Raw genomic sequence first — 25911 nt, forward strand, 5'->3', positions numbered from 1 at the left:
CGGGGGGGGGGTACCGGCGCCTCTCCGGGAGGGAGCGTCCGGTGACCTCACAGCTTCCCCGTCCGGGAAGCTAAGCAGGTACCAGCTCGGTCAGCGCCCGGATGGGCGACCTCACCCCGTCTTCGAATCCCCGCACATGACAGTGACCCCCCCCCCACCCGCGCGCCCCCTCCCAAAATCTGCCCCCCCCGAGGGAGTCCCATCGCCTTCGGGGGTTCCCCGGACCTGACAGTGCCCCGGCCGACCCCGCGACGGGCGGCGGAACCCCCCCCTCACCGGGAGGGAGCGGCCGCCCCGCAATGGCGGCGTCCCTCGTTAAAGCGCCCTGCCGCTCGCGCTGCGCCGCCCGGCCGCAGTCCGCACGCAGCGGGCTCTGCGCGCACCCGCGCAGGAACGCGGCGAGTGTGCACGGAGGCAGCAGAACGCGGCGGCTTCCGTGCGCTGCGCCACCCGGGCGCAGTACCGCTGCGTGTCCGCAAGGCGGCAGCACCGAGGACCCCCGTGTTCGAATCCCCGCTCGGGCCTTTCCGCCAGTGCTCGGGCCTTTCCGCCAGTGCTCGTATCTCTCCGCCTCTGCTCGGCCCTTTTCGGCTCCCCCTGCCCCACTAATTACCCGTCTGCCGCTGACCTGCGCTCATTAACAACCCCCCATCTCCTCCAGCGAATTCAACCCCCCTCCCAACCCTACTGCGACCCCTCTGAGAGCCCTCGAACCCCACCATGGCCCCTGACCCCCTAGAAGACCCCCGAAGGAACCCCCAACACCCCAAAAATAGACCCTAGAGAGACCCCCCCAGAACCCCTCAGAGACACACCCCCCCCCCCCCAAAGAGCCCCCCCACGATCCCCTAAAAAGGCCCTTAGGGCCCCCCAACTCCCCAAAGCCCACAAAGAGCCCCCCCAAAAAACCCAGACCCCCCAAACAGACCCCATAAAGAACCCTAACCACCCCCCAAAAAACCTGAGACTCCTTAAAGACGCCCCCAAGCCCCTCACATCCCCCCCAAAATGAGACCCCATAAAGATCCCCTCAAAGAACCCCACACCCCCCCTTAGAGAACCCCCCCCAAAAGCCCTAGACCCCACCAAAAAGAGACCCTGTAAAGACCCCATAGTCCCCCAAAAAGAGCCAACCGCCCTGACTCAGCTGCTGCCAGCCCCATCGATGGAAAGATGCCACAACAACAGTGGCCTTGGCCACGCTTTCTTGGAAACAACTGGTTCCCTCATCACCTCTGAATAATAAAAATTCTAAGGCATTTTACAACAATGTCCAATACAACAGTAAACTGCTGCCAAGTATAACCCAGAAAATTGTTAGCCGATTCTCCTCTGTCGAAACCGTTGCCAGCTTTGGGCTGAGATGCCTCCAAGGTTTGGTCACCTTCGTCTTCAGCCAACATTGCCAAGTCTCTTGGCTGTTCTTCTGGATCCCCTGGAAGAAGACTGGTGACTGCCTGGAGAAGTGACTCAATCTGCTCTTCTGTTAGTCTTTCCTCACTTTCTTCCACCATCTGCAGGTCAAAAAACAATACATTGTTATTCAATCCATACTTCCTTCCTCAGCTCCAAACAGGAAGACTCGGCCCCAGTAAATACTGCTTTCAATGGATGCAAGACGTAGCCTGAACTCATCACAAAAGCATTTTACAAAGTGGAACTCTTGTAATATTTATAACAACACAAAACAAAAAAGCTCCCTTGTTAGCCACGACAGCTGGCATGCCACAGTGAGACCCTGCTTCTGTTACAAGGAGAACACCACGCTCAGAACAGGCTTTCCTCCTAAAGCCTCTCAGCCTAAGAAAAACCAAACCAAAATACCCAAAGAATTCCCACAAACTAGAAACCCCCACAAAGCCCAAAAACCAAAGAAGCCACAAACCCCCATTAAAGACACACACAAACCCCAGACCCCACAAGAAAAGCTGCGGGAACTCAAAACACCACAGAAGCCCCTAGCCCTCCCCCAAACCCGCAACCCACAGAACCCCAAAGCCTTCAAAAGGCAGAGAACCAAACCCCCCCTTAGAACCCCAGTTAAAAAAAACAAACCAACAGAAAAACCTCACAAGCCCACACTAACCCCACAAATCCCAGAGCCTGTAAAAATCCAACCCACCCAACCCCTATAGCCACAAAAACCAGGAAAAAAAAAAAAAAAAAAATCAGTAAAACTACAAACACCTTACCAACCTCCTTGGCTCATTTTCTGAGAGGAGCCTGCACCAGCAGACAGACTAACACATTTTAATCCTAAACTCGGTTCTCTGCGTTCTTTCTCTGCCCCTTCTCTACATCCTTTTCTTTCAACTTCCTCTTCCTACCCACAAGGCTGTCTAAACCAATGGATAGAAACACTAACCCAGGTAACAGTACATCCAGTTCAGATAAAGGCAATGAAATCACCAGCGCCAATACTACGACCTTCTTACAGGTACCACAAGCTCCCAAGAACTCACCTGTAACAGGAAAAGAGGAGAAACCATAGAGACCTTAAATGCAATACGCCAAAACCCGAAAGAGACTTATTCTTGTATATTGAATGTTAAAATCACATGCATAATTACAGAATTCTTTACAGCTGAAAAAATATTTTTAGAAGACGACCCTGACAGTCTACCTGCAACTGCTGCAAGATGTCTATAATAAACCCCCACAATTTTCTGTAATTAAAAACAAACAAACAAAAAAAAAAAAAAACCAGGAAAGAATGCAATCAATCATCCAGGTAATTCTGAGTTAACTGATGCCCTGAATGGGACAAGTCGAACCCAAGCTAACACCAGCCAGTTTACTGCAATGCTTGTCTAGCATACACATATATAAATCAAAATGACATGTGGCTAGAGGCCAGGTGCAAAAAGAATAAGACATTTGCACACCACAGCAGACAACCTGCCGAGGGCCACGATATGATATGCTGCAGCAGAGTCTTGTGGCTGTTCGCTCAAACACGCTGGTGGAATAGTCTGCATAACCGGCCCTGGGCACGATTTACATGGGGTTTTCTAAGCTATGCCTGATGTGGCTAAGGGATTTTTACTGGGCAATCCTGGTTTAAGACCAGTCTCGGCTCCTAAGGAATGCCAGCCAACAAAGATGTTTTCAGCCGTTAACAAGAGGAACAGAAATCCAACGACGAGCTGCTGCTTTTAAAACGTGGAGTCATCATTGTGACAAATGGCACCACACAGATCTCTGTTAACACATTTGTAGACAAAGTGGAAGACCTGGGGTTGGGGACAGCTGTGCAACTCAGCCTTCATTTCCCGAGGGCAGGTATGCTCCGTCAGCTGCTGCCAGGTGTCATCGACAACAAGAAACGGGCTGCACTCTGACGGCTTGTCCACCTCGAACTTCTCAGCGCAGAGCTGGCGAACATCTTCGGTGGTTATAGACAGTCTCACCAGGAAAGATCTTTCCTGTACATCCACAGTACACTCCCGGGAACGCAACATGAAGGTGGTTCTGTAGAATGAGAAAACACACATCAGCAACTCAAAAACCCCAACAGCTGAAGTGTCAGCAACAAACCTGTCCCCACACTGAGACTCACCCCCGCGATTCCCACGCCCGACAGCCACCTCGCCAACTGCAATACTGGTGGCAAAACTGTGGCAAGCGGAACAGAAATTCCTAAGCCAACACCCTCCTTTCCTCATATTACACTCTAACCCTGCAATTACAGCCAAACAGGACTTGTCCTGCCGAGCAAAACCAGGAAACAAAATGCAGTGAGGCTAAGCAATGTCTGAGGCAGCAGGGTCGAGAGATGGTGCTGCTGCACTACTGCCACAAAACAGGCACCTCCTATCGCCGTGTCAGTCAGAAGGAATAAGAAAAAAGCCTCTGCCAGTGGCAGCAAACGGTGCTGATCCCCAAGTTACTGCGTGATAAGCCATCTGCATTCTTATGCTGCAGCACGCAAAGTGTTTTAGGGTGCTTCAGTCCAGTCAGGACACTTTCATTGCATTAAACCGGTGACAATCTGGGGTCCGAGCCCGATTTAACCGGCTTTCCCATGACAGCTTTTTTTCTTTTTTACAGTAAGGCTTAGAGGGAAGCAGAAAGAAAGCTTCCTCGGCAACATTAGGCTAAACCCTAATGGCAAAAGCCTCGTGGCAAAAGCTGGACCTTTTTTCTGTGTTGAAACTGACATGTTCTTACAACTCCGATAACATGGAAAAAGTCTAAGTGCACCCTACAAGGAAATGCAGTTCTACCTTTCAGAAAGCATTTAAAGAGGAAAAAAAACCAAGCAACAACTGGGGGAAAAGCAACCACAAACATCTTTTGAACACATGAACAAAGCAAGCTGCTGTAGTGTGCTTTTTTTAAAAAAAAAAGACATTAACTGTGGTTACAGACTGAAAAAGATACAATTAAAGGAAGTGGAAAAATGGCACAGTGAGAAAGACCTGTTTATCAACTCAGCGGGTGCCAATGTCTGTATGCTAAACCAATCAGGCACGCTAAATCACAATGGCAAAGATGTACATTGCACAAAAGCAAGCCAGCAAAAGCTACCATTGAGAAGGTGGTTCTACCACTTAAGTTCCAAGAAGCACTCTTATCTTTAACAAAGTATTTTTACAGCTTGCAAACTGAAACACTGAAGCTTTGCAGCAGCATTTAAACGAGGTCAGGACTGACCCTGACGAAACAGGGCCTATCCGTTTCTGTTACCGGGGTGAAGCAATTATGAAAAATCAGCCCTAGAGGAGGAAAATCAAGCTGCAGTTTTAGTTCCTAATGTATGTAACACACAGATGTTTTTAAAAGCACGCGCTTTAGACAGACGGGACTGCTTCGAGAAGAGGCTGAAGCTCCCACAAGCACTCCTAACATATACTAAGTATCAAAGTTATTTATGGAGCGGCAGAAAATTGTACTCAATCATCCTCACAATATGGCATGTTTTGCCTTTTCATCCTAGAGACGGAGGGAGGATGAAGGCCTTCCGGGGTCCGATAGCTGATAAAACTGCAGGAGCCCATCACAAGTGTAGCTACCACATTGTTAAGTCACGATGACTCCCCCTGCTCGATCGAAAATATCTCACCTCATAAGGCAGAGTCCATCAGTAGATTCCCAGGTCACACAGGCCTGCACTCTGCGAGCTGAACAGCTTTCTGTACTTCCACTTTACAGCGGAACCATGAGACTCTCTTGTTATGCTACTGATGTTGCCAACTTTAGGACCACCCTTGGATGGATTTCTACTCCAACAATGTCATCAAAATCTGCGCTGTGAAGAAGAACCCACCTTCCCTAGTCCTTTGCTTCATTTTAAGAAAAATAAACGAATGACAGGTTACCTTCTCCATGCAGAAAACACAGATCCATCGATTCCACCACGTACTCAACTTCAGTATCCAGCTCCAGCATGTCACACCTACTCACCCAGTGTGATAACACAGTCAAGAAGTCATCATTTTCATTCAGCCTCCCTGAGACAAAGGGAATAGAGACAGTCAGAGACAAACTGCGCTTTCCTTACCAGCCTCACCGTTTGAAAGGAAAGTGTTGCTTCGCTGCCTTCGCTGAGAAGTACATCTGTATTACTCTAGATCCTCCTGTAACCAGTGCGCAGCAAAGTGGGTGTCACCTGACACTGGCTGGACAGGACGCCAATGCCAGCTTCGTCCCATACTCTCTAGCGAGCGCAAATCTGACGATGCACACTTTGAGGCGTGCTCTCCTCAGGCAGCAACTCTGTCTTCTACAGGATCTGCTGGAGATGCCCCTCGTTTCATGAACTGCTGCCAACAGCACCTGCATTTATGGAGAATAAAGCATATTCAAGGGCCAGCTTGCTGCCTGGGACAGTGAGATATAGAATGAAAAAAAAAAAAAAGAACACCAGACAACAGGCTAGAGAAATTTTTGGAGAAAACAAGACAGGTGCAGATCACGACAAAGAGATGGAAAAGGAAAGTAACTGCAGTGGCCTGCAGGACAGAGATGGAAGACGAAAAAAGGAGGAAGAGAAAGCAGGAAAAAAGCACAGAGAGAAAAAGAAAAGGGAGAGGGAGATGAAGAAAGAGAAAGGGAGAGAAGAAAAGGGAGCAGGACAGTAGAATAGAGAAGTACAGGCAAGGGGAAAAAAAAAAAAAAATCAGAGGAGTAGTAAGAAAGGGCAGGGGTCAGTGGAGGGCTGGGAAGGACCAAGACTCACAAGAAGGACAACAGGTTCTGGATGGGTAACCACCCAACTCTTAAACTTTTGGGGACTTAATGGGTACAAGGTATCCAAGAAGAAAGCTCAAATAGCAAGCCAAACAGTAATGTCTCCAATGGGCTTGGACATTTCACAAGGGCAACAAAGGCTGACAAGGAAACAAAAGGCAGAGCAGAACCTGTGCTCCATTTTCATTTACCATAAAAAATTATAGAAACCCTGCGAGCCACGGAACCCCCAAAAACCCAATTAAAACCACAAAAGAAACCCAAACCAGAAAACCAAGAAAAGACCAGAGCAAAATAACCACCGAGCCGAAGAAACCAGCAAACCCGGAAACCCCAGACACCACAAGAACCCCCGATAACCACTGAACGCCACAGCAGCCACAAGAGAAGCCCTAAGCCCTCCTCTGCCAAAAGAGCCCCGCGAGACAGAAAACCCACAAGCCGCAACTAGAGAGAGACACAGACCCACGCAAACCCCCAAATCCCCCCAAACCTGCCAGCCCCGCGGCCCGGACACGCTCAGACTGACCGGAAGAGCCCAGTCGCGCCCCGCCCCGCCGGCCCCTTCGGTGCCCCGTGTCTCCCGTGCCGGCTGCTCGGGGAACGGGAGCTCTGGCCCGGCCGCACCCCCAAGCCCCCGCCGCGACCCCCTCCGCGCACTGCCCGCGCGGCGCGGAGCCCCCCCTCCCGGCCCGGACACCCCGCCGGACGCCGCGGAGACACGTCCCGGCACGGACCGGCGCCGGCAGAAGGCCGGCCGCGGCTGGGGGGGGGTGGAAGGCGCGGCGCCTCGCCGCCCGCGCGCCCCGCACCGACCCCCGGCCCGCCGCGACCACTCGCGCCGCGACCCGCCGACCACCCGGCCCCGGCCGACCCCGCGACGGGCGGCGGAACCGGAGCCTCACCGGGAGGGAGCGCCGGCATCCCGACGGGCCCCCTCATCGCCCCGGAAAGCACGGGCAGGCTCCTCGTGGCAGCTCCGCGGTTATACTGCCCGGAAAGGAGCGGGGCATGCCGGGATATACTGCCCCGGAAAGGAGCGGGGCATGCCGGGATATACTCCCCCGCAAGGGAGCGGGGCATGCCGGGATACGTTCCAGTGCGGCTCCGGCGGAAAAATGGCCGCCGGAGGACTTCCGGGCATGGCGGCGCCCATCTCCGTACGGCTCCGGCGGTTAAATGGCGACCGAGGGGCTTACGGGCATGGCGGCGCCCATCTCCGTGCGGCTACGGCGGAAAAATGGCCGCCGGGGGGCTTCCGGGCATGGCGGCGCCCATCTCCGTGCGGCTTCGGCGGTTAAAAGGCGGCCGGGGGGCTTCCGGGCATGGCGGCGCCCATCTCCGTGCGGCTACGGCGGAAAAATGGCCGCCGGGGGGCTTCCGGGCATGGCGGCGCCCATCTCCGTACGGCTCCGGCGGTTAAATGGCGACCGAGGGGCTTACGGGCATGGCGGCGCCCACCTCCGTGCGGCTACGGCGGAAAAATGGCCGCCGGGGGGCTTCCGGGCATGGCGGCGCCCATCTCCGTGCGGTTTCGGCGGTTAAAAGGCGGCCGGGGGGCTTTCCGGGCATGGCGGCGCCCACCTCCGTGCGGCTACGGCGGAAAAATGGCCGCCGGGGGGCTTCCGGGCATGGCGGCGCCCATCTCCGTGCGGCTCCGGCGGTTAAAAGGCGGCCGGGGGGCTTCCGAGCATGGCGGCGCCCATCTCCGTGAGGCTCCGACGGAAAAATGGCCGCCGGGGGGCTTCCGGGCCCCCGTTTGGGGGCGCGAGCTTGGGGGGGGCTACACAGCACAGCTGCCCCGTTCGGGAAGCTAAGCAGGGACCAGTTCGGTCAGCGCCCGGATGGGCGACCTCACCCCGTCTTCGAATCCCCGCACCTAACAGTGCCCCCGCCACGTGCGCCCCTCCTCCCAAAATCTGACCCCCCCCGAGGGAGTCCCATCACCTTCGAGGGTTCCCCGGACCTGACAGTGCCCCGGCCGACCCCGCGACGGGCGAAGGAAACCCCGCCTCACCGGGAGGGAACTTTCGGAACGCTGCGGCTTCCGTGCGCTGCGCCACCCGGGCGCAGTACCGCTGCGTGTCCGCAAGGCGGCAGCACCGAGTGATCCCGCGAGGGGGGGGGCGGGGGGGGGTACCGGCGCCTCTCCGGGAGGGAGCGTCCGGTGACCTCACAGCTTCCCCGTCCGGGAAGCTAAGCAGGTACCAGCTCGGTCAGCGCCCGGATGGGCGACCTCACCCCGTCTTCGAATCCCCGCACATGACAGTGACCCCCCCACCACCCGCGCGTCCCCTCCCAAAATCTGCCCCCCCGAGGGAGTCCCATCGCCTTCGGGGGTTCCCCGGACCTGACAGTGCCCCGGCCGACCCCGCGACGGGCGGCGGAACCCCCCCCTCACCGGGAGGGAGCGGCCGCCCCGCAATGGCGGCGTCCCTCGTTAAAGCGCCCTGCCGCTCGCGCTGCGCCGCCCGGCCGCAGTCCGCACGCAGCGGGCTCTGCGCGCACCCGCGCAGGAACGCGGCGAGTGTGCACGGAGGCAGCAGAACGCGGCGGCTTCCGTGCGCTGCGCCACCCGGGCGCAGTACCGCTGCGTGTCCGCAAGGCGGCAGCACCGAGGACCCCCGTGTTCGAATCCCCGCTCGGGCCTTTCCGCCAGTGCTCGGGCCTTTCCGCCAGTGCTCGTATCTCTCCGCCTCTGCTCGTATCTCTCCGCCTCTGCTCGGCCCTTTTCGGCTCCCCCTGCCCCACTAATTACCCGTCTGCCGCTGACCTGCGCTCATTAACAACCCCCCATCTCCTCCAGCGAATTCAACCCCCCTCCCAACCCTACTGCGACCCCTCTGAGAGCCCTCGAACCCCACCATGGCCCCTGACCCCCTAGAAGACCCCCGAAGGAACCCCCAACACCCCAAAAATAGACCCTAGAGAGACCCCCCCAGAACCCCTCAGAGACACCCCCCCCCCCCCAAAGAGCCCCCCCACGCTCCCCTAAAAAGGCCCTTAGGGCCCCCCAACTCCCCAAAGCCCACAAAGAGCCCCCCCAAAAAACCCAGACCCCCCAAACAGACCCCATAAAGAACCCTAACCACCCCCCAAAAAACCTGAGACTCCTTAAAGACGCCCCCAAGCCCCTCACATCCCCCCCAAAATGAGACCCCATAAAGATCCCCTCAAAGAACCCCACACCCCCCCTTAGAGAACCCCCCCCAAAAGCCCTAGACCCCACCAAAAAGAGACCCTGTAAAGACCCCATAGTCCCCCAAAAAGAGCCAACCGCCCTGACTCAGCTGCTGCCAGCCCCATCGATGGAAAGATGCCACAACAACAGTGGCCTTGGCCACGCTTTCTTGGAAACAACTGGTTCCCTCATCACCTCTGAATAATAAAAATTCTAAGGCATTTTACAACAATGTCCAATACAACAGTAAACTGCTGCCAAGTATAACCCAGAAAATTGTTAGCCGATTCTCCTCTGTCGAAACCGTTGCCAGCTTTGGGCTGAGATGCCTCCAAGGTTTGGTCACCTTCGTCTTCAGCCAACATTGCCAAGTCTCTTGGCTGTTCTTCTGGATCCCCTGGAAGAAGACTGGTGACTGCCTGGAGAAGTGACTCAATCTGCTCTTCTGTTAGTCTTTCCTCACTTTCTTCCACCATCTGCAGGTCAAAAAACAATACATTGTTATTCAATCCATACTTCCTTCCTCAGCTCCAAACAGGAAGACTCGGCCCCAGTAAATACTGCTTTCAATGGATGCAAGACGTAGCCTGAACTCATCACAAAAGCATTTTACAAAGTGGAACTCTTGTAATATTTATAACAACACAAAACAAAAAAGCTCCCTTGTTAGCCACGACAGCTGGCATGCCACAGTGAGACCCTGCTTCTGTTACAAGGAGAACACCACGCTCAGAACAGGCTTTCCTCCTAAAGCCTCTCAGCCTAAGAAAAACCAAACCAAAATACCCAAAGAATTCCCACAAACTAGAAACCCCCACAAAGCCCAAAAACCAAAGAAGCCACAAACCCCCATTAAAGACACACACAAACCCCAGACCCCACAAGAAAAGCTGCGGGAACTCAAAACACCACAGAAGCCCCTAGCCCTCCCCCAAACCCGCAACCCACAGAACCCCAAAGCCTTCAAAAGGCAGAGAACCAAACCCCCCCTTAGAACCCCAGTTAAAAAAAACAAACCAACAGAAAAACCTCACAAGCCCACACTAACCCCACAAATCCCAGAGCCTGTAAAAATCCAACCCACCCAACCCCTATAGCCACAAAAACCAGGAAAAAAAAAAAAAAAAAAATCAGTAAAACTACAAACACCTTACCAACCTCCTTGGCTCATTTTCTGAGAGGAGCCTGCACCAGCAGACAGACTAACACATTTTAATCCTAAACTCGGTTCTCTGCGTTCTTTCTCTGCCCCTTCTCTACATCCTTTTCTTTCAACTTCCTCTTCCTACCCACAAGGCTGTCTAAACCAATGGATAGAAACACTAACCCAGGTAACAGTACATCCAGTTCAGATAAAGGCAATGAAATCACCAGCGCCAATACTACGACCTTCTTACAGGTACCACAAGCTCCCAAGAACTCACCTGTAACAGGAAAAGAGGAGAAACCATAGAGACCTTAAATGCAATACGCCAAAACCCGAAAGAGACTTATTCTTGTATATTGAATGTTAAAATCACATGCATAATTACAGAATTCTTTACAGCTGAAAAAATATTTTTAGAAGACGACCCTGACAGTCTACCTGCAACTGCTGCAAGATGTCTATAATAAACCCCCACAATTTTCTGTAATTAAAAACAAACAAACAAAAAAAAAAAAAAACCAGGAAAGAATGCAATCAATCATCCAGGTAATTCTGAGTTAACTGATGCCCTGAATGGGACAAGTCGAACCCAAGCTAACACCAGCCAGTTTACTGCAATGCTTGTCTAGCATACACATATATAAATCAAAATGACATGTGGCTAGAGGCCAGGTGCAAAAAGAATAAGACATTTGCACACCACAGCAGACAACCTGCCGAGGGCCACGATATGATATGCTGCAGCAGAGTCTTGTGGCTGTTCGCTCAAACACGCTGGTGGAATAGTCTGCATAACCGGCCCTGGGCACGATTTACATGGGGTTTTCTAAGCTATGCCTGATGTGGCTAAGGGATTTTTACTGGGCAATCCTGGTTTAAGACCAGTCTCGGCTCCTAAGGAATGCCAGCCAACAAAGATGTTTTCAGCCGTTAACAAGAGGAACAGAAATCCAACGACGAGCTGCTGCTTTTAAAACGTGGAGTCATCACTGTGACAAATGGCACCACACAGATCTCTGTTAACACATTTGTAGACAAAGTGGAAGACCTGGGGTTGGGGACAGCTGTGCAACTCAGCCTTCATTTCCCGAGGGCAGGTATGCTCCGTCAGCTGCTGCCAGGTGTCATCGACAACAAGAAACGGGCTGCACTCTGCCGGCTTGTCCACCTCGAACTTCTCAGCGCAGAGCTGGCGAACATCTTCGGTGGTTATAGACAGTCTCACCAGGAAAGATCTTTCCTGTACATCCACAGTACACTCCCGGGAACGCAACATGAAGGTGGTTCTGTAGAATGAGAAAACACACATCAGCAACTCAAAAACCCCAACAGCTGAAGTGTCAGCAACAAACCTGTCCCCACACTGAGACTCACCCCCGCGATTCCCACGCCCGACAGCCACCTCGCCAACTGCAATACTGGTGGCAAAACTGTGGCAAGCGGAACAGAAATTCCTAAGCCAACACCCTCCTTTCCTCATATTACACTCTAACCCTGCAATTACAGCCAAACAGGACTTGTCCTGCCGAGCAAAACCAGGAAACAAAATGCAGTGAGGCTAAGCAATGTCTGAGGCAGCAGGGTCGAGAGATGGTGCTGCTGCACTACTGCCACAAAACAGGCACCTCCTATCGCCGTGTCAGTCAGAAGGAATAAGAAAAAAGCCTCTGCCAGTGGCAGCAAACGGTGCTGATCCCCAAGTTACTGCGTGATAAGCCATCTGCATTCTTATGCTGCAGCACGCAAAGTGTTTTAGGGTGCTTCAGTCCAGTCAGGACACTTTCATTGCATTAAACCGGTGACAATCTGGGGTCCGAGCCCGATTTAACCGGCTTTCCCATGACAGCTTTTTTTCTTTTTTACAGTAAGGCTTAGAGGGAAGCAGAAAGAAAGCTTCCTCGGCAACATTAGGCTAAACCCTAATGGCAAAAGCCTCGTGGCAAAAGCTGGACCTTTTTTCTGTGTTGAAACTGACATGTTCTTACAACTCCGATAACATGGAAAAAGTCTAAGTGCACCCTACAAGGAAATGCAGTTCTACCTTTCAGAAAGCATTTAAAGAGGAAAAAAAACCAAGCAACAACTGGGGGAAAAGCAACCACAAACATCTTTTGAACACATGAACAAAGCAAGCTGCTGTAGTGTGCTTTTTTTAAAAAAAAAAGACATTAACTGTGGTTACAGACTGAAAAAGATACAATTAAAGGAAGTGGAAAAATGGCACAGTGAGAAAGACCTGTTTATCAACTCAGCGGGTGCCAATGTCTGTATGCTAAACCAATCAGGCACGCTAAATCACAATGGCAAAGATGTACATTGCACAAAAGCAAGCCAGCAAAAGCTACCATTGAGAAGGTGGTTCTACCACTTAAGTTCCAAGAAGCACTCTTATCTTTAACAAAGTATTTTTACAGCTTGCAAACTGAAACACTGAAGCTTTGCAGCAGCATTTAAACGAGGTCAGGACTGACCCTGACGAAACAGGGCCTATCCGTTTCTGTTACCGGGGTGAAGCAATTATGAAAAATCAGCCCTAGAGGAGGAAAATCAAGCTGCAGTTTTAGTTCCTAATGTATGTAACACACAGATGTTTTTAAAAGCACGCGCTTTAGACAGACGGGACTGCTTCGAGAAGAGGCTGAAGCTCCCACAAGCACTCCTAACATATACTAAGTATCAAAGTTATTTATGGAGCGGCAGAAAATTGTACTCAATCATCCTCACAATATGGCATGTTTTGCCTTTTCATCCTAGAGACGGAGGGAGGATGAAGGCCTTCCGGGGTCCGATAGCTGATAAAACTGCAGGAGCCCATCACAAGTGTAGCTACCACATTGTTAAGTCACGATGACTCCCCCTGCTCGATCGAAAATATCTCACCTCATAAGGCAGAGTCCATCAGTAGATTCCCAGGTCACACAGGCCTGCACTCTGCGAGCTGAACAGCTTTCTGTACTTCCACTTTACAGCGGAACCATGAGACTCTCTTGTTATGCTACTGATGTTGCCAACTTTAGGACCACCCTTGGATGGATTTCTACTCCAACAATGTCATCAAAATCTGCGCTGTGAAGAAGAACCCACCTTCCCTAGTCCTTTGCTTCATTTTAAGAAAAATAAACGAATGACAGGTTACCTTCTCCATGCAGAAAACACAGATCCATCGATTCCACCACGTACTCAACTTCAGTATCCAGCTCCAGCATGTCACACCTACTCACCCAGTGTGATAACACAGTCAAGAAGTCATCATTTTCATTCAGCCTCCCTGAGACAAAGGGAATAGAGACAGTCAGAGACAAACTGCGCTTTCCTTACCAGCCTCACCGTTTGAAAGGAAAGTGTTGCTTCGCTGCCTTCGCTGAGAAGTACATCTGTATTACTCTAGATCCTCCTGTAACCAGTGCGCAGCAAAGTGGGTGTCACCTGACACTGGCTGGACAGGACGCCAATGCCAGCTTCGTCCCATACTCTCTAGCGAGCGCAAATCTGACGATGCACACTTTGAGGCGTGCTCTCCTCAGGCAGCAACTCTGTCTTCTACAGGATCTGCTGGAGATGCCCCTCGTTTCATGAACTGCTGCCAACAGCACCTGCATTTATGGAGAATAAAGCATATTCAAGGGCCAGCTTGCTGCCTGGGACAGTGAGATATAGAATGAAAAAAAAAAAAAAGAACACCAGACAACAGGCTAGAGAAATTTTTGGAGAAAACAAGACAGGTGCAGATCACGACAAAGAGATGGAAAAGGAAAGTAACTGCAGTGGCCTGCAGGACAGAGATGGAAGACGAAAAAAGGAGGAAGAGAAAGCAGGAAAAAAGCACAGAGAGAAAAAGAAAAGGGAGAGGGAGATGAAGAAAGAGAAAGGGAGAGAAGAAAAGGGAGCAGGACAGTAGAATAGAGAAGTACAGGCAAGGGGAAAAAAAAAAAAAAATCAGAGGAGTAGTAAGAAAGGGCAGGGGTCAGTGGAGGGCTGGGAAGGACCAAGACTCACAAGAAGGACAACAGGTTCTGGATGGGTAACCACCCAACTCTTAAACTTTTGGGGACTTAATGGGTACAAGGTATCCAAGAAGAAAGCTCAAATAGCAAGCCAAACAGTAATGTCTCCAATGGGCTTGGACATTTCACAAGGGCAACAAAGGCTGACAAGGAAACAAAAGGCAGAGCAGAACCTGTGCTCCATTTTCATTTACCATAAAAAATTATAGAAACCCTGCGAGCCACGGAACCCCCAAAAACCCAATTAAAACCACAAAAGAAACCCAAACCAGAAAACCAAGAAAAGACCAGAGCAAAATAACCACCGAGCCGAAGAAACCAGCAAACCCGGAAACCCCAGACACCACAAGAACCCCCGATAACCACTGAACGCCACAGCAGCCACAAGAGAAGCCCTAAGCCCTCCTCTGCCAAAAGAGCCCCGCGAGACAGAAAACCCACAAGCCGCAACTAGAGAGAGACACAGACCCACGCAAACCCCCAAATCCCCCCAAACCTGCCAGCCCCGCGGCCCGGACACGCTCAGACTGACCGGAAGAGCCCAGTCGCGCCCCGCCCCGCCGGCCCCTTCGGTGCCCCGTGTCTCCCGTGCCGGCTGCTCGGGGAACGGGAGCTCTGGCCCGGCCGCACCCCCAAGCCCCCGCCGCGACCCCCTCCGCGCACTGCCCGCGCGGCGCGGAGCCCCCCCTCCCGGCCCGGACACCCCGCCGGACGCCGCGGAGACACGTCCCGGCACGGACCGGCGCCGGCAGAAGGCCGGCCGCGGCTGGGGGGGGGTGGAAGGCGCGGCGCCTCGCCGCCCGCGCGCCCCGCACCGACCCCCGGCCCGCCGCGACCACTCGCGCCGCGACCCGCCGACCACCCGGCCCCGGCCGACCCCGCGACGGGCGGCGGAACCGGAGCCTCACCGGGAGGGAGCGCCGGCATCCCGACGGGCCCCCTCATCGCCCCGGAAAGCACGGGCAGGCTCCTCGTGGCAGCTCCGCGGTTATACTGCCCGGAAAGGAGCGGGGCATGCCGGGATATACTGCCCCGGAAAGGAGCGGGGCATGCCGGGATATACTCCCCCGCAAGGGAGCGGGGCATGCCGGGATACGTTCCAGTGCGGCTCCGGCGGAAAAATGGCCGCCGGAGGACTTCCGGGCATGGCGGCGCCCATCTCCGTACGGCTCCGGCGGTTAAATGGCGACCGAGGGGCTTACGGGCATGGCGGCGCCCATCTCCGTGCGGCTACGGCGGAAAAATGGCCGCCGGGGGGCTTCCGGGCATGGCGGCGCCCATCTCCGTGCGGCTTCGGCGGTTAAAAGGCGGCCGGGGGGCTTCCGGGCATGGCGGCGCCCATCTCCGTGCGGCTACGGCGGAAAAATGGCCGCCGGGGGGCTTCCGGGCATGGCGGCGCCCATCTCCGTACGGCTCCGGCGGTTAAATGGCGACCGAGGGGCTTACGGGCATGGCGGCGCCCACCTCCGTGCGGCTACGGCGGAAAAATGGCCGCCGGGGGGCTTCCGGGCATGGCGGCGCCCATCTCCGTGCGGTTTCGGCGGTTAAAAGGCGGCCGGGGGGCTTTCCGGGCATGGCGGCGCCCACCTCCGTGCGGCTACGGCGGAAAAATGGCCGCCGGGGGGCTTCCGGGCATGGCGGCGCCCATCTCCGTGCGGCTCCGGCGGTTAAAAGGCGGCCGGGGGGCTTCCGAGCATGGCGGCGCCCATCTCCGTGAGGCTCCGACGGAAAAATGGCCGCCGGGGGGCTTCCGGGCCCCCGTTTGGGGGCGCGAGCTTGGGGGGGGCTACACAGCACAGCTGCCCCGTTCGGGAAGCTAAGCAGGGACCAGTTCGGTCAGCGCCCGGATGGGCGACCTCACCCCGTCTTCGAATCCCCGCACCTAACAGTGCCCCCGCCACGTGCGCCCCTCCTCCCAAAATCTGACCCCCCCCGAGGGAGTCCCATCACCTTCGAGGGTTCCCCGGACCTGACAGTGCCCCGGCCGACCCCGCGACGGGCGAAGGAAACCCCGCCTCACCGGGAGGGAACTTTCGGAACGCTGCGGCTTCCGTGCGCTGCGCCACCCGGGCGCAGTACCGCTGCGTGTCCGCAAGGCGGCAGCACCGAGTGATCCCGCGAGGGGGGGGGCGGGGGGGGGTACCGGCGCCTCTCCGGGAGGGAGCGTCCGGTGACCTCACAGCTTCCCCGTCCGGGAAGCTAAGCAGGTACCAGCTCGGTCAGCGCCCGGATGGGCGACCTCACCCCGTCTTCGAATCCCCGCACATGACAGTGACCCCCCCACCACCCGCGCGTCCCCTCCCAAAATCTGCCCCCCCGAGGGAGTCCCATCGCCTTCGGGGGTTCCCCGGACCTGACAGTGCCCCGGCCGACCCCGCGACGGGCGGCGGAACCCCCCCCTCACCGGGAGGGAGCGGCCGCCCCGCAATGGCGGCGTCCCTCGTTAAAGCGCCCTGCCGCTCGCGCTGCGCCGCCCGGCCGCAGTCCGCACGCAGCGGGCTCTGCGCGCACCCGCGCAGGAACGCGGCGAGTGTGCACGGAGGCAGCAGAACGCGGCGGCTTCCGTGCGCTGCGCCACCCGGGCGCAGTACCGCTGCGTGTCCGCAAGGCGGCAGCACCGAGGACCCCCGTGTTCGAATCCCCGCTCGGGCCTTTCCGCCAGTGCTCGGGCCTTTCCGCCAGTGCTCGTATCTCTCCGCCTCTGCTCGTATCTCTCCGCCTCTGCTCGGCCCTTTTCGGCTCCCCCTGCCCCACTAATTACCCGTCTGCCGCTGACCTGCGCTCATTAACAACCCCCCATCTCCTCCAGCGAATTCAACCCCCCTCCCAACCCTACTGCGACCCCTCTGAGAGCCCTCGAACCCCACCATGGCCCCTGACCCCCTAGAAGACCCCCGAAGGAACCCCCAACACCCCAAAAATAGACCCTAGAGAGACCCCCCCAGAACCCCTCAGAGACACCCCCCCCCCCCCAAAGAGCCCCCCCACGCTCCCCTAAAAAGGCCCTTAGGGCCCCCCAACTCCCCAAAGCCCACAAAGAGCCCCCCCAAAAAACCCAGACCCCCCAAACAGACCCCATAAAGAACCCTAACCACCCCCCAAAAAACCTGAGACTCCTTAAAGACGCCCCCAAGCCCCTCACATCCCCCCCAAAATGAGACCCCATAAAGATCCCCTCAAAGAACCCCACACCCCCCCTTAGAGAACCCCCCCCAAAAGCCCTAGACCCCACCAAAAAGAGACCCTGTAAAGACCCCATAGTCCCCCAAAAAGAGCCAACCGCCCTGACTCAGCTGCTGCCAGCCCCATCGATGGAAAGATGCCACAACAACAGTGGCCTTGGCCACGCTTTCTTGGAAACAACTGGTTCCCTCATCACCTCTGAATAATAAAAATTCTAAGGCATTTTACAACAATGTCCAATACAACAGTAAACTGCTGCCAAGTATAACCCAGAAAATTGTTAGCCGATTCTCCTCTGTCGAAACCGTTGCCAGCTTTGGGCTGAGATGCCTCCAAGGTTTGGTCACCTTCGTCTTCAGCCAACATTGCCAAGTCTCTTGGCTGTTCTTCTGGATCCCCTGGAAGAAGACTGGTGACTGCCTGGAGAAGTGACTCAATCTGCTCTTCTGTTAGTCTTTCCTCACTTTCTTCCACCATCTGCAGGTCAAAAAACAATACATTGTTATTCAATCCATACTTCCTTCCTCAGCTCCAAACAGGAAGACTCGGCCCCAGTAAATACTGCTTTCAATGGATGCAAGACGTAGCCTGAACTCATCACAAAAGCATTTTACAAAGTGGAACTCTTGTAATATTTATAACAACACAAAACAAAAAAGCTCCCTTGTTAGCCACGACAGCTGGCATGCCACAGTGAGACCCTGCTTCTGTTACAAGGAGAACACCACGCTCAGAACAGGCTTTCCTCCTAAAGCCTCTCAGCCTAAGAAAAACCAAACCAAAATACCCAAAGAATTCCCACAAACTAGAAACCCCCACAAAGCCCAAAAACCAAAGAAGCCACAAACCCCCATTAAAGACACACACAAACCCCAGACCCCACAAGAAAAGCTGCGGGAACTCAAAACACCACAGAAGCCCCTAGCCCTCCCCCAAACCCGCAACCCACAGAACCCCAAAGCCTTCAAAAGGCAGAGAACCAAACCCCCCCTTAGAACCCCAGTTAAAAAAAACAAACCAACAGAAAAACCTCACAAGCCCACACTAACCCCACAAATCCCAGAGCCTGTAAAAATCCAACCCACCCAACCCCTATAGCCACAAAAACCAGGAAAAAAAAAAAAAAAAAAATCAGTAAAACTACAAACACCTTACCAACCTCCTTGGCTCATTTTCTGAGAGGAGCCTGCACCAGCAGACAGACTAACACATTTTAATCCTAAACTCGGTTCTCTGCGTTCTTTCTCTGCCCCTTCTCTACATCCTTTTCTTTCAACTTCCTCTTCCTACCCACAAGGCTGTCTAAACCAATGGATAGAAACACTAACCCAGGTAACAGTACATCCAGTTCAGATAAAGGCAATGAAATCACCAGCGCCAATACTACGACCTTCTTACAGGTACCACAAGCTCCCAAGAACTCACCTGTAACAGGAAAAGAGGAGAAACCATAGAGACCTTAAATGCAATACGCCAAAACCCGAAAGAGACTTATTCTTGTATATTGAATGTTAAAATCACATGCATAATTACAGAATTCTTTACAGCTGAAAAAATATTTTTAGAAGACGACCCTGACAGTCTACCTGCAACTGCTGCAAGATGTCTATAATAAACCCCCACAATTTTCTGTAATTAAAAACAAACAAACAAACAAAAAAAAAAAACCAGGAAAGAATGCAATCAATCATCCAGGTAATTCTGAGTTAACTGATGCCCTGAATGGGACAAGTCGAACCCAAGCTAACACCAGCCAGTTTACTGCAATGCTTGTCTAGCATACACATATATAAATCAAAATGACATGTGGCTAGAGGCCAGGTGCAAAAAAAATAAGACATTTGCACACCACAGCAGACAACCTGCCGAGGGCCACGATATGATATGCTGCAGCAGAGTCTTGTGGCTGTTCGCTCAAACACGCTGGTGGAATAGTCTGCATAACCGGCTCTGGGCACGATTTACATGGGGTTTTCTAAGCTATGCCTGATGTGGCTAAGGGATTTTTACTGGGCAATCCTGGTTTAAGACCAGTCTCGGCTCCTAAGGAATGCCAGCCAACAAAGATGTTTTCAGCCGTTAACAAGAGGAACAGAAATCCAACGACGAGCTGCTGGTTTTAAAACGTGGAGTCATCACTGTGACAAATGGCACCACACAGATCTCTGTTAACACATTTGTAGACAAAGTGGAAGACCTGGGGTTGGGGACAGCTGTGCAACTCAGCCTTCATTTCCCGAGGGCAGGTATGCTCCGTCAGCTGCTGCCAGGTGTCATCGACAACAAGAAACGGGCTGCACTCTGCCGGCTTGTCCACCTCGAACTTCTCAGCGCAGAGCTGGCGAACATCTTCGGTGCTTATAGACAGTCTCACCAGGAAAGATCTTTCCTGTACATCCACAGTACACTCCCGGGAACGCAACATGAAGGTGGTTCTGTAGAATGAGAAAACACACATCAGCAACTCAAAAACCCCAACAGCTGAAGTGTCAGCAACAAACCTGTCCCCACACTGAGACTCACCCCCGCGATTCCCACGCCCGACAGCCACCTCGCCAACTGCAATACTGGTGGCAAAACTGTGGCAAGCGGAACAGAAATTCCTAAGCCAACACCCTCCTTTCCTCATATTACACTCTAACCCTGCAATTACAGCCAAACAGGACTTGTCCTGCCGAGCAAAACCAGGAAACAAAATGCAGTGAGGCTAAGCAATGTCTGAGGCAGCAGGGTCGAGAGATGGTGCTGCTGCACTACTGCCACAAAACAGGCACCTCCTATCGCCGTGTCAGTCAGAAGGAATAAGAAAAAAGCCTCTGCCAGTGGCAGCAAACGGTGCTGATCCCCAAGTTACTGCGTGATAAGCCATCTGCATTCTTATGCTGCAGCACGCAAAGTGTTTTAGGGTGCTTCAGTCCAGTCAGGACACTTTCATTGCATTAAACCGGTGACAATCTGGGGTCCGAGCCCGATTTAACCGGCTTTCCCATGACAGCTTTTTTTCTTTTTTACAGTAAGGCTTAGAGGGAAGCAGAAAGAAAGCTTCCTCGGCAACATTAGGCTAAACCCTAATGGCAAAAGCCTCGTGGCAAAAGCTGGACCTTTTTTCTGTGTTGAAACTGACATGTTCTTACAACTCCGATAACATGGAAAAAGTCTAAGTGCACCCTACAAGGAAATGCAGTTCTACCTTTCAGAAAGCATTTAAAGAGGAAAAAAAACCAAGCAACAACTGGGGGAAAAGCAACCACAAACATCTTTTGAACACATGAACAAAGCAAGCTGCTGTAGTGTGCTTTTTTTAAAAAAAAAAGACATTAACTGTGGTTACAGACTGAAAAAGATACAATTAAAGGAAGTGGAAAAATGGCACAGTGAGAAAGACCTGTTTATCAACTCAGCGGGTGCCAATGTCTGTATGCTAAACCAATCAGGCACGCTAAATCACAATGGCAAAGATGTACATTGCACAAAAGCAAGCCAGCAAAAGCTACCATTGAGAAGGTGGTTCTACCACTTAAGTTCCAAGAAGCACTCTTATCTTTAACAAAGTATTTTTACAGCTTGCAAACTGAAACACTGAAGCTTTGCAGCAGCATTTAAACGAGGTCAGGACTGACCCTGACGAAACAGGGCCTATCCGTTTCTGTTACCGGGGTGAAGCAATTATGAAAAATCAGCCCTAGAGGAGGAAAATCAAGCTGCAGTTTTAGTTCCTAATGTATGTAACACACAGATGTTTTTAAAAGCACGCGCTTTAGACAGACGGGACTGCTTCGAGAAGAGGCTGAAGCTCCCACAAGCACTCCTAACATATACTAAGTATCAAAGTTATTTATGGAGCGGCAGAAAATTGTACTCAATCATCCTCACAATATGGCATGTTTTGCCTTTTCATCCTAGAGACGGAGGGAGGATGAAGGCCTTCCGGGGTCCGATAGCTGATAAAACTGCAGGAGCCCATCACAAGTGTAGCTACCACATTGTTAAGTCACGATGACTCCCCCTGCTCGATCGAAAATATCTCACCTCATAAGGCAGAGTCCATCAGTAGATTCCCAGGTCACACAGGCCTGCACTCTGCGAGCTGAACAGCTTTCTGTACTTCCACTTTACAGCGGAACCATGAGACTCTCTTGTTATGCTACTGATGTTGCCAACTTTAGGACCACCCTTGGATGGATTTCTACTCCAACAATGTCATCAAAATCTGCGCTGTGAAGAAGAACCCACCTTCCCTAGTCCTTTGCTTCATTTTAAGAAAAATAAACGAATGACAGGTTACCTTCTCCATGCAGAAAACACAGATCCATCGATTCCACCACGTACTCAACTTCAGTATCCAGCTCCAGCATGTCACACCTACTCACCCAGTGTGATAACACAGTCAAGAAGTCATCATTTTCATTCAGCCTCCCTGAGACAAAGGGAATAGAGACAGTCAGAGACAAACTGCGCTTTCCTTACCAGCCTCACCGTTTGAAAGGAAAGTGTTGCTTCGCTGCCTTCGCTGAGAAGTACATCTGTATTACTCTAGATCCTCCTGTAACCAGTGCGCAGCAAAGTGGGTGTCACCTGACACTGGCTGGACAGGACGCCAATGCCAGCTTCGTCCCATACTCTCTAGCGAGCGCAAATCTGACGATGCACACTTTGAGGCGTGCTCTCCTCAGGCAGCAACTCTGTCTTCTACAGGATCTGCTGGAGATGCCCCTCGTTTCATGAACTGCTGCCAACAGCACCTGCATTTATGGAGAATAAAGCATATTCAAGGGCCAGCTTGCTGCCTGGGACAGTGAGATATAGAATGAAAAAAAAAAAAAAGAACACCAGACAACAGGCTAGAGAAATTTTTGGAGAAAACAAGACAGGTGCAGATCACGACAAAGAGATGGAAAAGGAAAGTAACTGCAGTGGCCTGCAGGACAGAGATGGAAGACGAAAAAAGGAGGAAGAGAAAGCAGGAAAAAAGCACAGAGAGAAAAAGAAAAGGGAGAGGGAGATGAAGAAAGAGAAAGGGAGAGAAGAAAAGGGAGCAGGACAGTAGAATAGAGAAGTACAGGCAAGGGGAAAAAAAAAAAAAAATCAGAGGAGTAGTAAGAAAGGGCAGGGGTCAGTGGAGGGCTGGGAAGGACCAAGACTCACAAGAAGGACAACAGGTTCTGGATGGGTAACCACCCAACTCTTAAACTTTTGGGGACTTAATGGGTACAAGGTATCCAAGAAGAAAGCTCAAATAGCAAGCCAAACAGTAATGTCTCCAATGGGCTTGGACATTTCACAAGGGCAACAAAGGCTGACAAGGAAACAAAAGGCAGAGCAGAACCTGTGCTCCATTTTCATTTACCATAAAAAATTATAGAAACCCTGCGAGCCACGGAACCCCCAAAAACCCAATTAAAACCACAAAAGAAACCCAAACCAGAAAACCAAGAAAAGACCAGAGCAAAATAACCACCGAGCCGAAGAAACCAGCAAACCCGGAAACCCCAGACACCACAAGAACCCCCGATAACCACTGAACGCCACAGCAGCCACAAGAGAAGCCCTAAGCCCTCCTCTGCCAAAAGAGCCCCGCGAGACAGAAAACCCACAAGCCGCAACTAGAGAGAGACACAGACCCACGCAAACCCCCAAATCCCCCCAAACCTGCCAGCCCCGCGGCCCGGACACGCTCAGACTGACCGGAAGAGCCCAGTCGCGCCCCGCCCCGCCGGCCCCTTCGGTGCCCCGTGTCTCCCGTGCCGGCTGCTCGGGGAACGGGAGCTCTGGCCCGGCCGCACCCCCAAGCCCCCGCCGCGACCCCCTCCGCGCACTGCCCGCGCGGCGCGGAGCCCCCCCTCCCGGCCCGGACACCCCGCCGGACGCCGCGGAGACACGTCCCGGCACGGACCGGCGCCGGCAGAAGGCCGGCCGCGGCTGGGGGGGGGTGGAAGGCGCGGCGCCTCGCCGCCCGCGCGCCCCGCACCGACCCCCGGCCCGCCGCGACCACTCGCGCCGCGACCCGCCGACCACCCGGCCCCGGCCGACCCCGCGACGGGCGGCGGAACCGGAGCCTCACCGGGAGGGAGCGCCGGCATCCCGACGGGCCCCCTCATCGCCCCGGAAAGCACGGGCAGGCTCCTCGTGGCAGCTCCGCGGTTATACTGCCCGGAAAGGAGCGGGGCATGCCGGGATATACTGCCCCGGAAAGGAGCGGGGCATGCCGGGATATACTCCCCCGCAAGGGAGCGGGGCATGCCGGGATACGTTCCAGTGCGGCTCCGGCGGAAAAATGGCCGCCGGAGGACTTCCGGGCATGGCGGCGCCCATCTCCGTACGGCTCCGGCGGTTAAATGGCGACCGAGGGGCTTACGGGCATGGCGGCGCCCATCTCCGTGCGGCTACGGCGGAAAAATGGCCGCCGGGGGGCTTCCGGGCATGGCGGCGCCCATCTCCGTGCGGCTTCGGCGGTTAAAAGGCGGCCGGGGGGCTTCCGGGCATGGCGGCGCCCATCTCCGTGCGGCTACGGCGGAAAAATGGCCGCCGGGGGGCTTCCGGGCATGGCGGCGCCCATCTCCGTACGGCTCCGGCGGTTAAATGGCGACCGAGGGGCTTACGGGCATGGCGGCGCCCACCTCCGTGCGGCTACGGCGGAAAAATGGCCGCCGGGGGGCTTCCGGGCATGGCGGCGCCCATCTCCGTGCGGTTTCGGCGGTTAAAAGGCGGCCGGGGGGCTTTCCGGGCATGGCGGCGCCCACCTCCGTGCGGCTACGGCGGAAAAATGGCCGCCGGGGGGCTTCCGGGCATGGCGGCGCCCATCTCCGTGCGGCTCCGGCGGTTAAAAGGCGGCCGGGGGGCTTCCGAGCATGGCGGCGCCCATCTCCGTGAGGCTCCGACGGAAAAATGGCCGCCGGGGGGCTTCCGGGCCCCCGTTTGGGGGCGCGAGCTTGGGGGGGGCTACACAGCACAGCTGCCCCGTTCGGGAAGCTAAGCAGGGACCAGTTCGGTCAGCGCCCGGATGGGCGACCTCACCCCGTCTTCGAATCCCCGCACCTAACAGTGCCCCCGCCACGTGCGCCCCTCCTCCCAAAATCTGACCCCCCCCGAGGGAGTCCCATCACCTTCGAGGGTTCCCCGGACCTGACAGTGCCCCGGCCGACCCCGCGACGGGCGAAGGAAACCCCGCCTCACCGGGAGGGAACTTTCGGAACGCTGCGGCTTCCGTGCGCTGCGCCACCCGGGCGCAGTACCGCTGCGTGTCCGCAAGGCGGCAGCACCGAGTGATCCCGCGAGGGGGGGGGCGGGGGGGGGTACCGGCGCCTCTCCGGGAGGGAGCGTCCGGTGACCTCACAGCTTCCCCGTCCGGGAAGCTAAGCAGGTACCAGCTCGGTCAGCGCCCGGATGGGCGACCTCACCCCGTCTTCGAATCCCCGCACATGACAGTGACCCCCCCACCACCCGCGCGTCCCCTCCCAAAATCTGCCCCCCCGAGGGAGTCCCATCGCCTTCGGGGGTTCCCCGGACCTGACAGTGCCCCGGCCGACCCCGCGACGGGCGGCGGAACCCCCCCCTCACCGGGAGGGAGCGGCCGCCCCGCAATGGCGGCGTCCCTCGTTAAAGCGCCCTGCCGCTCGCGCTGCGCCGCCCGGCCGCAGTCCGCACGCAGCGGGCTCTGCGCGCACCCGCGCAGGAACGCGGCGAGTGTGCACGGAGGCAGCAGAACGCGGCGGCTTCCGTGCGCTGCGCCACCCGGGCGCAGTACCGCTGCGTGTCCGCAAGGCGGCAGCACCGAGGACCCCCGTGTTCGAATCCCCGCTCGGGCCTTTCCGCCAGTGCTCGGGCCTTTCCGCCAGTGCTCGTATCTCTCCGCCTCTGCTCGTATCTCTCCGCCTCTGCTCGGCCCTTTTCGGCTCCCCCTGCCCCACTAATTACCCGTCTGCCGCTGACCTGCGCTCATTAACAACCCCCCATCTCCTCCAGCGAATTCAACCCCCCTCCCAACCCTACTGCGACCCCTCTGAGAGCCCTCGAACCCCACCATGGCCCCTGACCCCCTAGAAGACCCCCGAAGGAACCCCCAACACCCCAAAAATAGACCCTAGAGAGACCCCCCCAGAACCCCTCAGAGACACCCCCCCCCCCCCAAAGAGCCCCCCCACGCTCCCCTAAAAAGGCCCTTAGGGCCCCCCAACTCCCCAAAGCCCACAAAGAGCCCCCCCAAA

At 54.8% G+C, this 25911-nt stretch overlaps 3 long non-coding RNA genes across 5 annotated transcripts; all 3 read right to left on the reverse strand.

Moving 5' to 3' along the window:
- Positions 1 to 1188: 1188 nt before the first annotated feature.
- LOC311195815 lies at positions 1189 to 7170 on the reverse strand. Of its 2 annotated transcripts, XR_014617540.1 has the most exons (6): positions 7098 to 7170; positions 5612 to 5778; positions 5322 to 5453; positions 3234 to 3471; positions 2366 to 2462; positions 1189 to 1514 (listed from the first exon to the last, which is right to left on the reverse strand). It is a non-coding gene; the product is annotated as an uncharacterized lncRNA (long non-coding RNA). The 2 variants fall into 2 exon arrangements; XR_014617541.1 differs by lacking the exon at positions 7098 to 7170 and having other exon boundaries at positions 5612 to 6655.
- A 2353-nt stretch (positions 7171 to 9523) lies between these two features.
- LOC311190131 lies at positions 9524 to 15505 on the reverse strand. Of its 2 annotated transcripts, XR_014617190.1 has the most exons (6): positions 15433 to 15505; positions 13947 to 14113; positions 13657 to 13788; positions 11569 to 11806; positions 10701 to 10797; positions 9524 to 9849 (listed from the first exon to the last, which is right to left on the reverse strand). It is a non-coding gene; the product is annotated as an uncharacterized lncRNA (long non-coding RNA). The 2 variants fall into 2 exon arrangements; XR_014617191.1 differs by lacking the exon at positions 15433 to 15505 and having other exon boundaries at positions 13947 to 14990.
- A 2353-nt stretch (positions 15506 to 17858) lies between these two features.
- Positions 17859 to 23326, reverse strand: LOC311205094. The gene is made up of 5 exons (XR_014618132.1): positions 22283 to 23326; positions 21993 to 22124; positions 19905 to 20142; positions 19036 to 19132; positions 17859 to 18184 (listed from the first exon to the last, which is right to left on the reverse strand). It is a non-coding gene; the product is annotated as an uncharacterized lncRNA (long non-coding RNA).
- Between the last annotated feature and the right edge of the window lie 2585 nt (positions 23327 to 25911).

This window comes from Gallinula chloropus (genome assembly GCF_964237585.1).
Source record: "Gallinula chloropus genome assembly, chromosome: 1".
Taxonomy (NCBI): Eukaryota; Metazoa; Chordata; class Aves; order Gruiformes; family Rallidae; genus Gallinula; species Gallinula chloropus.